A 13,774-nucleotide genomic window follows, 5' to 3' on the forward strand; every position below is an offset into this window, starting at 1 on the left:
GACAGGGGCTGCAGTGAGACGAGATCATGCCATTGCACTGCAGACTGGGCGACAGCAAGACTGTATCTCAAAAAAAAAAAAAAAAAAGGAAAGAAAAATGCATGGAAAATCAAATTAGTAAGTATTATAAATAGACGTATTATTTGAAGGAGTTGTGACCTATTTCATTTCCAGCCTATGATGGTTCATCCTTCCTTAGCAACCCAAGAATTCTGACTAGCTATGTGAACTTAGGCAAGTTACTTTATCTCTCTGTTGACCGATGGGGTTGATAACAGCTATTGTGTCTGCCCTTATATGTGGTGAGCTCCAAGGAAGGCTCCCTCAAATAATCGTGAAATTGCGCCACTGCACTCCAGCCTGACGACAGAGTGAGACTCCATCTCAAAAAAAAAAAAAAAAAAAAAAAAAAAAAAAAAATTAGTGGCTGGGTGCGGTGGCTCACACCTGTAATCCCAGCACTTTGGGAGGCTGAGGCCGGCAGATCACAAGGTCAGTTGTTTGAGACCAGTCTGGCCAACATGGTGAAACCCTGTCTCTACTAAAAATACAAAAATTAGCAAGGCGTGGTTGTGTGTGCCTATAATCTCAGCTACTCGGGAGGCTGAGGCAGGAGAATCGCTTGAAACCAGAAGGCGGAGTTTGCAGTGAGCCAAGATCGCGCCACTGCACTCCAGGCTGGGCAACAAGAGCGAGACTCCATCTCAAAAAAAAAAAAAAAAAAAATTAGCCAGCATGGTGGTGCAGACCTATACTCCCAGCTACTCAAGAGGCTGGGGGTGGAGGACTGCTTGAGCCCAGGAGGTTGAGGCTTCTGTGAACTATGATTATGCCACTGCACTCCAGTTTGGGTGATAGAGCGAGACCCCATCTCTCACACTCACACACACACACACACACACATCGTGTGATGCTGTCACTTGATAAGTTATATTCCATTCATGTAAAATTAAGTGAGTTGCTCCACTTCCCAGGCTCAAGTGATCCTCCCACCTCAGCCTCCTGAGTAGCTGGGACTATAGGCCCGCACCACCATGCCCACCTAATTTTTGTATTTTTTAGTAGAGACAGGTTTCACTATGTTGGCCAGGCTGGACCATATGTGCTTTGTAAAACCCTTCCTTAATTGTAAAACATAATACACAGAGAAAAGCGTATCAGACATAAATCTTGTGAATTATTGTAAAGCAAAACATGACACCACTAAGGTCAAGCATGAGAATCTTGCCGGCCACCGCCAAGTCTCTGTGTGTCCCTTTGCTGCCCCAAAGGCATCCACATCCTGGTTGTTGTAACATTATGCTAATCACCTCCTTGTCTTTATACTTTTTTTTTTTTTGAGATGGAGTCTCGCTCTGTTGTCCAGGCTGGAGCACAGTGGCACTATCTCAGCTCACAGCAACCTCTGCCTCTTGGGTTTAAGCAATTCTTCTGCCTCAGCCTCCCAAGTAGCTGGGATTACAGGTGCATGCCACCACGCCTGGCTAATTTTTGTATTTTTAGTAGAGATAGGGTTTCACCATGTTGGCCAGGCTGTTCTTGAACTCCTGACACTGTGATCCACCCACCTCGGCCTCCCAAAGTGCTGGGATTACAAGGGTGAGCCACTGCGCCTGGCCGTCTTTATACTTTTACTACCAAACATATACTCTCAAACACTATAATAACATTCTTGGCTGTTTTTGAAATTCACATGTCAATGTGAATCACATATGTTCTTTTGTGTTTGGCTTTTCTCTTCTTGGCATATGTTTAAGACTCACTCATGTTGCTGCATTTAGTTGTACTTCATTGTTTTGCTGCCAATAATATTACACTGTATTAGGTTGGTACCAAAGTAATTGTGGTTTTTGTCATTGCTTTTACTTATTTATTTATTTATTTTTGAGAAGGAGTCTCACTCTATCACCCAGGCTGGGGTACAGTGGTGCGATCTCGGCTCACTGCAACCTCTGCCCCCGTCGTGGTTCAAGTGATTTTCCTGCCTCAGCCCCCCGGGTAGCTGGGATTACAGGCATGCGCCACCATGCTGTTAATTTTTGTATTTTTAGTAGAGATGAGGTTTTGCCATGTTGGCCAGGCTGGTCTCGAACTGACCTCAGGTGATCCACCCGCCTCGGCCTCCCAGAGTGCTAAGATTACAGGTATGAGCCACCGTACCTGGTCTGTTTTTGTTTTTGTTTTTGAGACGGAGTCTCGCTCTGTTGCCCAGGCTGGAGTATAGTGGCATGATCTCAGCTCACTGCAACCTCCGCCTCCTGGATTCAAGTGATTTTCCTGCCTCAGCCTGCTGGGTAGCTGGGATTACAGGCGTGTGCCACCATGCCCAGCTAATTTTTATATTTTTAGTAGAAACGGCGTTTTGCCATTTTGGCCAGGCTGGTCTCAAACTCCTGACCTCAAGCGATCTGCCCACCTCGGCCTCCCAAAGTGTTGGGATGACAGGTGTGAGCCACCGCACCCAGCCCTGTCATTACTTTTAATGGCCAAAACCGCAGGTACTTTTGCAGCAACCTAATGTGACTCCATCACACCGATCGTGCATTCCACTACAGATGGACACCTGGGGCTGTTGTTACATAGAGAATGCTGGTAAGGTGTGTACGTACAGCACCTAAATCGCCGCTGGGCCACAGCACGGTCCTAGCTGCAGCTCTATGAGGTCATGTCAGTGATTTCCCCAGTGATGGCACTGGCTCTTACTTCTACGCCCTTAGCCTGTCTGGCGAGCAACTCATTGTGGGTTTAATTTGCATTTTCCTGCTTATAGCTGTAGTTGAGCACTTTTTCATAAGTTTATTGACCATTTGTTTCTTTTTCTTCTTTCTTCTTTTTTCTTTTGAGACAGGGTCTTGCTCTATCGCCCAGGCTGCAGTGCAGTGGTGCAATCACAGCTTGCTGCAGCTTCAACCTCCTGGGCTTAAGTGATCCTCTTGCCTCAGCCTCCCTAGTAACTGGGACTATAGGCATGCACTACCACACCTGGCTAATTAAAAAAATTTTCTGTAGGGATAGGGGCTCCCTCTGATGCCCAGGCTGGTCTCAAACCCCTGATCTGAAGTGATCCTCCCACCTCCGCTTTCCAAAGCTCTGATGTTACAGGAATGAGCCATCATGCCGGAAGATTGAGAGGCATAAGAGAATGCTGTGGAAGGTCACACCTGCTGCCCAGGTGCCATCAATCCTCAGGACCCTGTCTGCCTGGGATTTGCTACGGAAGGCTCAGCAGAGCAGAAACCAGGAGGTGCTTCAGCTGTTCACAGGTCCTGCCTTTGGCGACGGTTAGTGGAACTCTGTTTCTGTGCTGGAAAGAGAGCTGACAAAGTTGGGACGAGAAACATCACACTGGAATAGGTTAATTACACGAAATGAAACTCATCTGTGTAAATTGTGATAAAACACAACTCAAGACATTTTAGGTACGATAATTGGTTTGTTTGACAAATTATAATTCTGGAGTCAAAATATACAGACATGTTCCTTTTGAAACATACAGGCAAAACACAGATTGTAGGTTGGTTTTGAACATACTGTGCAAGTTTACCATCATCAGAAGCTCCTCAAATTACTGTCAGGAGTAGTCATGTGGTGTCGTGCCGAGTAATGTACAAAGCAAGCTTCAGCCCACTGGTAAATACAGAGACCATATGGATACCTACTGGGACGTAAACATTAGGGACTTCAATTAAAGGGAGATGGCAAGTTTTATCTTGTTTGCTGGAGAGTAGTTTCCGTTAAGCCAGGGATCTGGACTTTCCTTTGTCTACTCCTGATCCTTCTTCTACTGGAAAGGGGCCTCGATCCAGACCCCAAGAGAGGGTTCTTGGACCTCACGTAAAAAAGAGTTTGGGGCAAGTCCATAAAGTGAAAGCAAGCTTATTAAGAAAGTAAAGGAATAGGCTGGGTGCAGTGGTTTACGCCTGTAATCCCAGCACTTTGGGAGGCCAAGGTGGGTGGATGACTTGAGGTCAGGAGTTTAAGAACATCCTGGCCAACATGGTGAAACCCCATCTCCACTAAAAATACAAAAATTAACTGGATATGGTGGCACGCGCCTGTGATCCCAGCTACTCGGGAGGCTGAGGCAGGAGAATTGCTTGAATCTGTGAGGTGGAGGTTGCAGTGAGCTGGGATAGTGCCACTGCACTCCAGTCTGGGCAACACAGCAAGACTCTATCTCAAAAATAGGCTGGGTGCAGTGGTTTATGCCTGTAAACCACTATCTCAAAAATAATAATAATAATAAAGTAAGGGAATAAAAGAATGACAACTCCAGGCCAGGTGCGATGGCTCACGCCTGTAATCCCAGCACTTTGGGAGGCTGAGGTGAGAGGATCACCTGAGGTCAGGAGTTCGAGGCCAGCCTGGCCAACATGGTGAAACCCCATCTCTACTAAAAATATAAAAATTAGCCGGGCATGCTGGTGTGCACCTGTAATCCCAGCTACTCAGGAGGCTGAGGCAGGAGAATCACTTGAACCCAGGAGGTGGAGGTTGCAGTGAGCCAAGACCATGCCACTGTACTACAGCCTGGGCAACAGAGACTCCATTTCAAGTAAAATGATAATAAACAAAAATTAAAAGAAATTAAAGGAATAAAAGAATGACTACTCCACAGGCAGAGCAGCAGCATGGGCTGCTGGACTGAGTAAACTTATAGTTACTTCTTGGTTCTATGCTAAACAAGGGGTGGATTATTCATAAGTTTTCCAGGAAAGTGGAGGGCAATTCCTGGAACCAAGGTTTCCTCCTCTTTTCAGACCAGATAGGGTAACTCCCTGACGTTGCCATGGCATCTATAAACTGTCATGGCGCCGGTAGGAGTGTCTTTTAGCATGCTAATGTATTATAATTGGCATATAATGAGTGGTGAGGAAGACCAGAGGAAGACCAGAGGTCACTTTTTTTTTTTTTTTGAGACGAGTCTCGCTCTGTCTCAAGTAGCTGGAACTACAGGCACCCGCCACCGCGCCTGGCTAATTTTTTTTTGTATTTTCAGTAGAGACGGGGTTTCACTGTGGTCTCGATCTCCTGACCTCGTGATCCGCCCGCCTCGGTCTCCCAAAGTGCTGGGATTACAGGCGTGAGCCACGGCGCCTGGTCCAGGGGTCACTTTCATCACCCTTGTGGTTTTGGCTGGCTTCTTTACCGCATCCTCTTTTATCAGCAGAGGCTTTGTGACCTGTATCTTGTGATACCAAACCTGCTGACCTTCTATCTCATCCTGTGACCAAGAATGCCCAACATCCTGGGGATAAAGCCCAGCAGTTCTCAGCCTCATTTTACCCAGCCCTTGTTCAAGATGGAGTCGCTCGGGTTCAGACGCTTCTGACCCTTGAACTGTAGCACTGACCTGATCAATATCTCCTACTGTGAAAGGAAAATAAATCTCGGGACCCCAAGATTACTAAGCCAAAGAGAGAAGTCAAACTGAGGATCGCATCAGACAAACCTGCCTCCCATTTTGTTCTTCGATAAGATAGCTAGAAAGTTCAAAAGAGCGACATACCCCCTTCACAATTTCTCCACAAGGAAATTCCTTTTGGGCCTCAAGATCTTTGCCCTAAAACAGTTCTGATGAATTTTACCCTGGCAATGTAAATTCACAGCTTTTCTTCACAGGGACAACGCAGACAAGTCATCCCTCTGCTCACTGAAGACAAATGCACATGTGGTTTCTTCCTCTGCCCTATTGTTTATGCAAAAATGCAGATTCACTGAGCCAGACAGTGAGTAAAGCATATGTGACTATTCCTCTACCCACTCTCACATGTAAATTGTGTATTCAGTGAAAGGCTGATCACAGACTGAAAAGAATGCAACCTTCTGGTCGGGCATGCTGGCTCACGCCTATAATCCCAGCACTTTGGGAGGCTGAGATGGTTGGATCACCTGAGGCAAGGGTTCGAGACCAGCCTGGCTAACATGGCAAAATCCCGTCTCTACTAAAAATAAAAAAGTTAGCCTGGCATGGTGGCACACACCTGTAGTCCCAGCTACTCAGGAAGCTGAGAAAGGAGAATTGCTTGAACCTGGGAGGTGGAGGTGGCAGTGAGCTGAGATCTTACCACTGCACTGCAGCCTGGGCGACAGAGTGAGACTCCCTCTCAAAAAAAAAAAAAAGAACTCGGGGTAGGGGGACATGGGTCCCCAGCCCCTGAATTCAGGAAAACTGTATGGAACTTTGTCACCACACATGAAAACTGCAAGGGGCCATAGAAAGCTCCTAATTCAATGCCTCTTTTAATGTAGAAACTAAAGCTAAAGAGGAGATAAATGGCTACAGAGTGTCACAGGCAGGACAGAACCCAGGGCTCCCTGCCTCCAGACTATTTCTCCAGCAGTCTAGCGACCATTCACCCTCCTCCTTCTTTGTTTTTTTGAGACAGAGTCTCATTCTGTTACCCAAGCTGGAGTGCAATGGCACGATCTCGGCTCACTGCAAGCTCCGCCTCCCAGGTTCATGCCATTCTCCTGCCTCAGCCTCCGGAGTAGCTGGGACTACAGGCGCCCGCCACCTTGCCCGGCTAATTTTTTTGTATTTTTAGTAGAGGTAGCGTTTCACCATGTTAGCCAGGATGGTCTTGATCTCCTGACCTCGTGATCTCACTGCCTCGGCCTCCCAAAGTGCTGGGATTACAGGCATGAGCCACTGCACCCGGCCCACTCATCCTCCTTCTGCTAACAGCACCCTGATCTTCCTCTGAGGAGCCACCCCTGTGCTTGGCTGAGCCCTTATTGTTGAGGTGGGCTCTGCCCACATCTCCAGATGAAGTCCACAAATGCCAGTCGCTCAGGCCCAAGCTAAAGTCAAGGTCAGACACAGGACTCAGCAGAGCCATCCGGGGTGAACAGGAGGCATCTGGAGGCTTTTTCTTCCACTGGAGCTGGCCTATGTGGGGCTTCCCCAGACATGAAGGCCCAGGAAAAAACTGTCTGCATCCCCAGAAATAAGAGAGAACCTGGCGGGTGCGGGGGGCTGCGGATGGGAATAGGTCACTAGGTCCAACCAGGTGACATTGTTTTAGCTCAGTGTCGGGTAGTATCTTTCATCAGATCGGTAGCCTTTCATCAGATGCCTTTTTTTTTTTTTTTTTTTTTAGAAGGAGTTTTGCTCTTGTCACCCAGGCTGTAGTGCGGTAGCACAGTGGCAGGATCTCGGCTTACTGCAACCTCTGCCTCCCGGGTTCAAGCGATTCTCCTGCCTCAGAGTAGCTGGGATTACAGGCATGCGCCACCACCTCTGGCTAATTTTGCATTTTTACTAGAGATGGGGTTTCACCACCTTGGCCAGGCTGGTCTCAAACTCCTTACCTCAAGTGATCCACCTGCCTCGGCCTCCCAAAGTGCTGGGATTACAGGTATGAACTGCTGCACCTGGCCCAGACATCTTTCCTTTTTCTCCTTTCTCCATCCTAACCTTGCCAGTTTTCTGCCAGGCGGGATACAGTGTTTTCAAATCCCAGCTCCATCGCTTACAATGTGAGTCGCTCCACCCATGAGCCTGTGTTCTTATCTGTAAAATGGCAATGACGCCACCCGCTCTTTGGGTTGCTGGAGGATGAAATAAGACCCAAGTAAAGCACTTACGTCAGTGCTCGGCACCCCAGGAGGACTCACATATTACTATTAATATATTAGGCCAGCTTACACTGGGTTTTGTCACTGGCAATAGAGTTTGAGCAATCCGGGGCCTGTTACTGACACCACGCCATGCTATAGTCATAAAATCACATATGTTTCCAGGAATCCTCCCCGAAATAGTAAAGCTTTAAGTGTAGTGTGTGCTCAAAGGCTACGTTTCAGTTCGATGGAGATCAGGAAGACACCTGTTCCCTGCGTCCTCTCCACGCCCCACGCCGGGCGCCCACACACTGCTCCTCCTGTCGCCGCAGCGCCACGCACCCAGGTACCCTCCCCGCCACCCCTTCTCCTCGCCTGCAGGCGGTGTCCACACCGCCCTCTCCGCTCCTGCAGGCCAGGTCCTGGAGGGCGGCCGGTGTCTCGCCGCCAGAGAGAGTGCGGGAACTCACTCAGTCGACTCTGGACTCTTGACCTGGCGCGACCCCGGAAGTGGGCGGGCACGCGACCTCAAAGCTCGCGCCGACGCGGCGCACCGCAGCCAATCGCACGTCCCAGGCCTCAGCGCCCTGGAGAGGCTGGCCAATGGGCACGGGGATTGATGCCGCTTCCGGCCCACCCTCTTGCCCGGGCCCCGGGAGGGCTGGTCCGCTGAGCCCGGACGCCGAGGAGCTACCACCGCGACTCCGCCCCGCCCCGCGCGGGCTCAGGTGAGTGCAGCGCGGCGCCCCAGCTGCAGCGGCGGCCAGGGCCATGGGAAAGGTTGGGGCGATGAAGGGCTGGGCACGCCGCCTTCCCCACCACCCCCAGGCTGTTTGCCCGAACACTCGGGGGGAGGGAGCAAGGAGGGACCGCACTTGTCCTCACGCCTGCACGCCTGGAGGGTGCCACCCTTGTCCCCTGCCCTGGAACGCCCACAGTCTGGCGAAGTGGCCTGGTGCAGGTGACGTCCCCACTCCAGCCTTTGGACTGCAGCCATAGGAGAAGCGGATCGCGGGATCCTGGTTTTGAGAATCACGCAGCAAAGGGCCTGCCTAGCCCTCTCCTTGGGCATGGATGGGAGCAAATCTGCTTGTCGTCAGATTAGCTTTGGCAGATGGTCAGGGCCCAGAGCTCCCACATATGCTACTGGTGGCAGTGCAGGGGCACCACCTGTCACCCAAGTGCACAGAACTGGGCTGAACGCCAGGCTGACTCAGGACACCTCCTGCCTGGTGGGGCTGGGCGAACCCTATTCTTCAGGAAAGAATCAACTGCCATGCAAGTTCTGCTGCTTTTCCCCACCTTTTAGGACCCCGATGTCGCTTTTGAACAGCCCCTGCACCTTGCAGCCAGCGAGCTACTGTAGTAGGCATTGCCGACTCTGTTTGCATACTGGATGGGAGTGACAGTGTAATAGAAAAATAAGCAAGAAACCTTTTAGGTAGGACTCCTAAGGCTCAGAGGAAGTGAGTAAGTGCTTGCGGAGCGTTCTTGGTATTGTGTCTTTTCCTCTACCACATCTCTGTCCCCGCTTCTCTTGGGTGCTTTTTTTGGTCTCTGAAAGGATCTGTGAATAAACCGAGACAGAAAGGCAGATGGCTTTGAGGGTGGCGAGCAGACCTTCTTCGTGGAACGACTGAAGGTTCAACTCAAATTCATGTTGTAGAAATTCTTGGTGAATTCGAGGCTGCTGATTTGGAAGATTTTCCTCCATCCCTCTAACCCTACAAAACAAACAAGTCCCAGGATCCCTGAATCATGGGGCTTCATGTTCCCACCCCTCTTTCAAGAGTCCTCTGACCCCGTGACCCTGTACAAGTTGCCTGATCAGCTCACAGCCAGAAAGTGGCCCATGAGGAGCTAGGGGGAGCCTCTTGGCAGAGGCAGAAAGGAAATGTGGCTCACCAAGGATGGTTACCGGATGTCAACTGTAGCTGGGAAGTGACCGGTACTTGGGTCTCCATTCTAAAGGGAGTTTGTAAATAACAGCAACCTCCACCCCTTCCTTTCACTGTAGCAGAGTCTCCTCCCATTAACTGCCCAGAAGGTTCAATGATGTCTATGAATACATTAATGCTTAGTCATTTCTCTGAAGGAAAGTCAAAATCTCCTTTCATTGAGCTCTACCTGAAGACTGAGTCTAGCTAAACTGTTTGCTTATCCAGTGAATTCTGAGCTATCTTTGTTTTTTGTTGTTGTTTGTTTTCCTTTTTGAGACAAGGTCTCGCTCTGCTGTCCAGGCTGAAGTGTAGTGGCACAATCATAGCTCATTGTATCCTCAACCTCCTGGGCGCAAGTGATCCTCCTGCCTCAGCCTCCCAAGTAGCTAGGATCACAGGCATGTGCCACCACATCCGGCTAATTTTTTTCTTTTTTTTTACTTTTTATTTTTGTAGAGATGGGGTCTCCCTGTGTTGCTTAGGCTGGTCTTGAACTCCTGGGCTCAAGTGATCCTCCCACCTCAGCCTCGAAAAATGCTGGGATTACAGGCATGAGCCACTGCACCTGGCCTCTGAGCTATCTTTGAAGACTAACTTATATTTAACGCTATAGAAAGTGACAACTAGGCCGGGCGCGGTGGCTCACGCCTGTAATCCCAGCACTTTGGGAGGCCGAGGCGGGCGGATCACAAGGTCAGGAGATCGAGACGACGGTGAAACCCCGTCTCTACTAAAAATACAAAAAATTAGCCGGGCGCGGTTGTGGGCGCCTGTAGTCCCAGCTACTCGGGAGGCTGAGGCAGGAGAATGGCGTGAACCCGGGAGGCGGAGCTTGCAGTGAGCCGAGATCGCGCCACTGCACTCCAGCCTGGGCTGGGCGACAGAGCGAGACTCCGTCTCAAAAAAAAAAAAAAAAAAAAAAAAGAAAGTGACAACTAAAAAAAAAAAAAAAAAAAAAAAAAACCCTTCATCTTCCCCTAGCATTTTATTGAAGATTTTCACACATACAGCCAAGTTGAAAGAATTACACAGTCAGCATCCCCCTCCCCACCAACTAGATTCTTCTACTACTGACACTTTACTTGCTTTATTACATATCTGTCCACCGATTATGACCTTGCTTTTCAAGTTATTTGTGGCATTTGTTTTCCCCGGAGAAGTATTTCTGTCTTAGATCAGGGAGTTGGCAGCGTGTTGGAGGTAGGTGGTGGTGATTATCCTTAAACGTTGTTTCAGCACCCACTGTGTGCAGAGACTATTATGGAAATGAAGAGGTTGAAGACTCAGACCTGAAAGGGACTTGGTTTTTTCTTTTTCTTTTTCTTTTTTTTTGAGACGGAGTCTTGCTCTGTTGCCCAGGCTGGAGTGTGGTGACATGATCTTGGCCTACTGCAACCTCTTCCTCCGAGGTTCAAGCGATTCTCCTGCCTCAGCCTCCCAAGCTGGCTAATTTTTGTAGTTTTAGTAGAGACGGGGTTTCACCATGTTGACCATGCTGGTCTCGAACTGCTGACCTCAGGTGATCCACCTGCCTCAGCCTCCCAAAGTGCTGGGATTACAGGCATGAGCCACTGTGCCCTGCCCTGGTTTCTTATTTTTTATTTTTATTTTTTGAGATAGGATCTTGCTCCCTCGCCCAGGCTGGAGTACAGTCTCTCGATCTCAGCTCTCTCTAGCCTCAACTTCCCAGGCTCAAGTGATCCTCCCATCTCAGCCTCCCAAGTAGTTGGGACTACAAGAGCAAATCATCATACCCAGCTAATTTTTGCATTTTTCGTAGCGACAGGTTTTCGCCATGTTGCCCAGGCTGACCTTGAACCCCTAGGCTTAAGGGATCCACCCACCTCAGCCTCCCGAAGTGCTGGGATTACAGGTGTGAGCCACCACACCTGGCTGATTTTTAATTTTTTAAATTTAATTAATTTATTTATTTATTAAGACAGAGTCTCGCCCTGTCACCCAGGCTGGAGTGCAGTGGAGCAATCTTGGCTCACTACAAGCTCCGCCTCCTAGGTTCACGCCATTCTCCTGCCTCAGCCTCCCGAGTAGCTGAGACTACAGGCGCCCGCCACCACGCCCGGCTAATCTTTTGTATTTTTAGTAGAGACGGGGTTTCACTGTGTTAGCCAGGATGGTCTCAATCTCCTGACCTCGTGATCCGCCCGCCTCGGCCTCCCAAAGTGCTGGCATTACAAGCGTGAGCCACTGTACCTGGCCTAATTTTTTATTTTTTAAGAGATGGAAAAGAAGTGACAGTTTGTGGTAGCAAGTACCCACTAACAATGCCAAGTAAAAAGTAAATAATCCCAAGTAAAAATGCCAAGGAACATCAAATTCTTGCTGGGTACTGAACTGTGTATTAAAAGCTCTGTGCCAATATTATCTCATTTAATTCTCATAAGAAATAGGTATGTATGTCACTATCCCATTCTGCCTTTTTTTTTTGTTTTTTTGATGGAATTTTGCTCTGTTACCCAGGCTGGAGTGCAGTGGCACAATCTTGGCTCACCACACCCTCCGCCTCCCAGGTTCAAGCGATTCTCCTGCCTCAGCCTCCCGAGTAGCTGGGATGACAGGCGCCCACCACCACGCCCGGCTAATTTTTGTATTTTTAGTAGAGACAGGGTTTCACCATGTTGCCCAGGCTGGTCTCAAACTCCTGGCCTCACGCGATCTGCCTGCCTCGGCCTCCCAAAGTGTTGGGATTACAGGCGTGAGCCACCGCGCCCAGCCCCATTCTGCCTTTTATAGATTAGGAAATTAAGGCATAGAGAGGTTAGTTAGCTTTTGGTGGTACAAGAAAGTGACGATCCCAGAATGTATCATTCTGAGATCCAGGCAGCTCTGGACTCTCTTAGTCACTGTGAAGGTGCCAGAGGGGACCTCAGTCCTGATCAGTGAGGTATGAAGAGGTCACTGGAGGTCACCGGGGTCCCAGCTCAGGACCCTGGACACAGATGCCAGTTTCAAATGGTTCCAGAAGGCTGGTGTTCTGATTTTCTTATATGTTTGATGGGCCTTGGTGCCCTGGGGTGGAGGAGGTTGGCCACTCTTCGAGGGGCTCTTACTCCCTGGGCTTGCTCCATTCTACTGGGCAGTCTCCCTCCTGTTCTTTTCGTCCACTTCCTGTTATGGGAGTTTCCCAGAGCTGAGCTTTTGTTCTGCTTCCTGTCTTCCTGTTCCTCACCCTCTCACTCACTTCCTTTTCAACCTGCATTCTGTCTTCTTGGTGTTTGTAAGATATACCTTGTCCCGGCCATGGCCGGGGGCTCACGCCTGTAATCTTAGCACTTTAGGACGGATCACCTGAGGCCAGGAGTTCAAGACCAGCCTGGCCAACATGGCAAAAACCCATCTCTACTAAGAATACAAAAATGGGCCAGACGTGGTAGTGCAGGTCTGTAATTCCAGCTACTTGGGAGGCTGAGGCAGGAGAATCACTTGAACCCAGAAGGTGGAGGTTACAGTGAGCTGAGATCGTGCCACTGCACTCCAGCCTGGGAACAGAGGAAGACTCTGTCTCAAAAAAAAACAAAAAAAAAAAAAAAAAAAAAAAAAACAGAACCCAAAGAGCATTTTTTTTTTTTTTTTTTTTTTTTTTTTTTGAGACGTAGTCTCGCTCTGTCATCCAGGCTGGAGTGCAGTGGTGCAATCTCAACTCACCGCAGCCTCCACCTCCTGGTTCTAGTGATTCTCTTGCCTCAGTCTCCTGAGTAGCTGGGATTACAGGTGCACGCCACTGCGCCCGGCTAATTTTTGCATTTTTTTTTTTAGTAAAGATGGAGTCTCACCATGTTGGTCAGGCTGGTCTCAAACTCCTGGCCTCAGGTGGTCCGTCTGCCTCAGCCTCCCAAAGTGCTGGGATTATAGGTGTGAGCCACCGCACCTGGCTTATTATTATTAATTTTTTTGCTGTTGGCAGCTACTCCTATTTTCAGATGTGCTTCTATCTCGTGCCATTGCCACAGTCACCCAGCCATCTGGAGTACCCGCATGGCTCTGGCATGCTGCGGGAGCACCGGGCCCAGCCTCCAGGCACCTAAATAAACTCTGCGTATCTCCTTTTGCTCTGGTATTTAAGTCAGACTGGCCATGTCTTCATCTGTAGGCTCTTTCCTCTCTTCAGGCCCTGGGGCAGTGTCCTGGGTTGGATCTGGGAGCCGCCCTATCAGGCAGAGCTTCTCAGGTGATGGCCCCGGTGGCCTCATCCGGTAGCTCTGTGTTTGGCTGCCTTGTGTCTGGCCATGTGGCCCTGCCGTGGTGGAAAGACT

At 49.4% G+C, this 13,774-nt stretch overlaps 2 protein-coding genes across 2 annotated transcripts in view; one reads left to right on the top strand and one right to left on the bottom strand.

Annotated features, from left to right (window-relative positions):
- BRI3 (brain protein I3) overlaps positions 1-13,774 on the bottom strand; it is a 128,385-nt gene that overhangs the window by 30,826 nt on the left and 83,785 nt on the right. The window lies entirely within an intron of this gene.
- TECPR1 (tectonin beta-propeller repeat containing 1) overlaps positions 8,175-13,774 on the top strand; it is a 41,903-nt gene continuing 36,303 nt past the window's right edge. The window contains exon 1 of the mRNA XM_050783942.1: positions 8,175-8,291. The gene's annotated coding sequence lies outside the window, so the exon portion shown is untranslated. The remainder of the gene's footprint in view (positions 8,292-13,774) is intronic.

The sequence above is a fragment of the Macaca thibetana genome, chromosome 3 (genome assembly GCF_024542745.1).
Source record: "Macaca thibetana thibetana isolate TM-01 chromosome 3, ASM2454274v1, whole genome shotgun sequence".
Lineage (NCBI taxonomy): Eukaryota > Metazoa > Chordata > Mammalia > Primates > Cercopithecidae > Macaca > Macaca thibetana.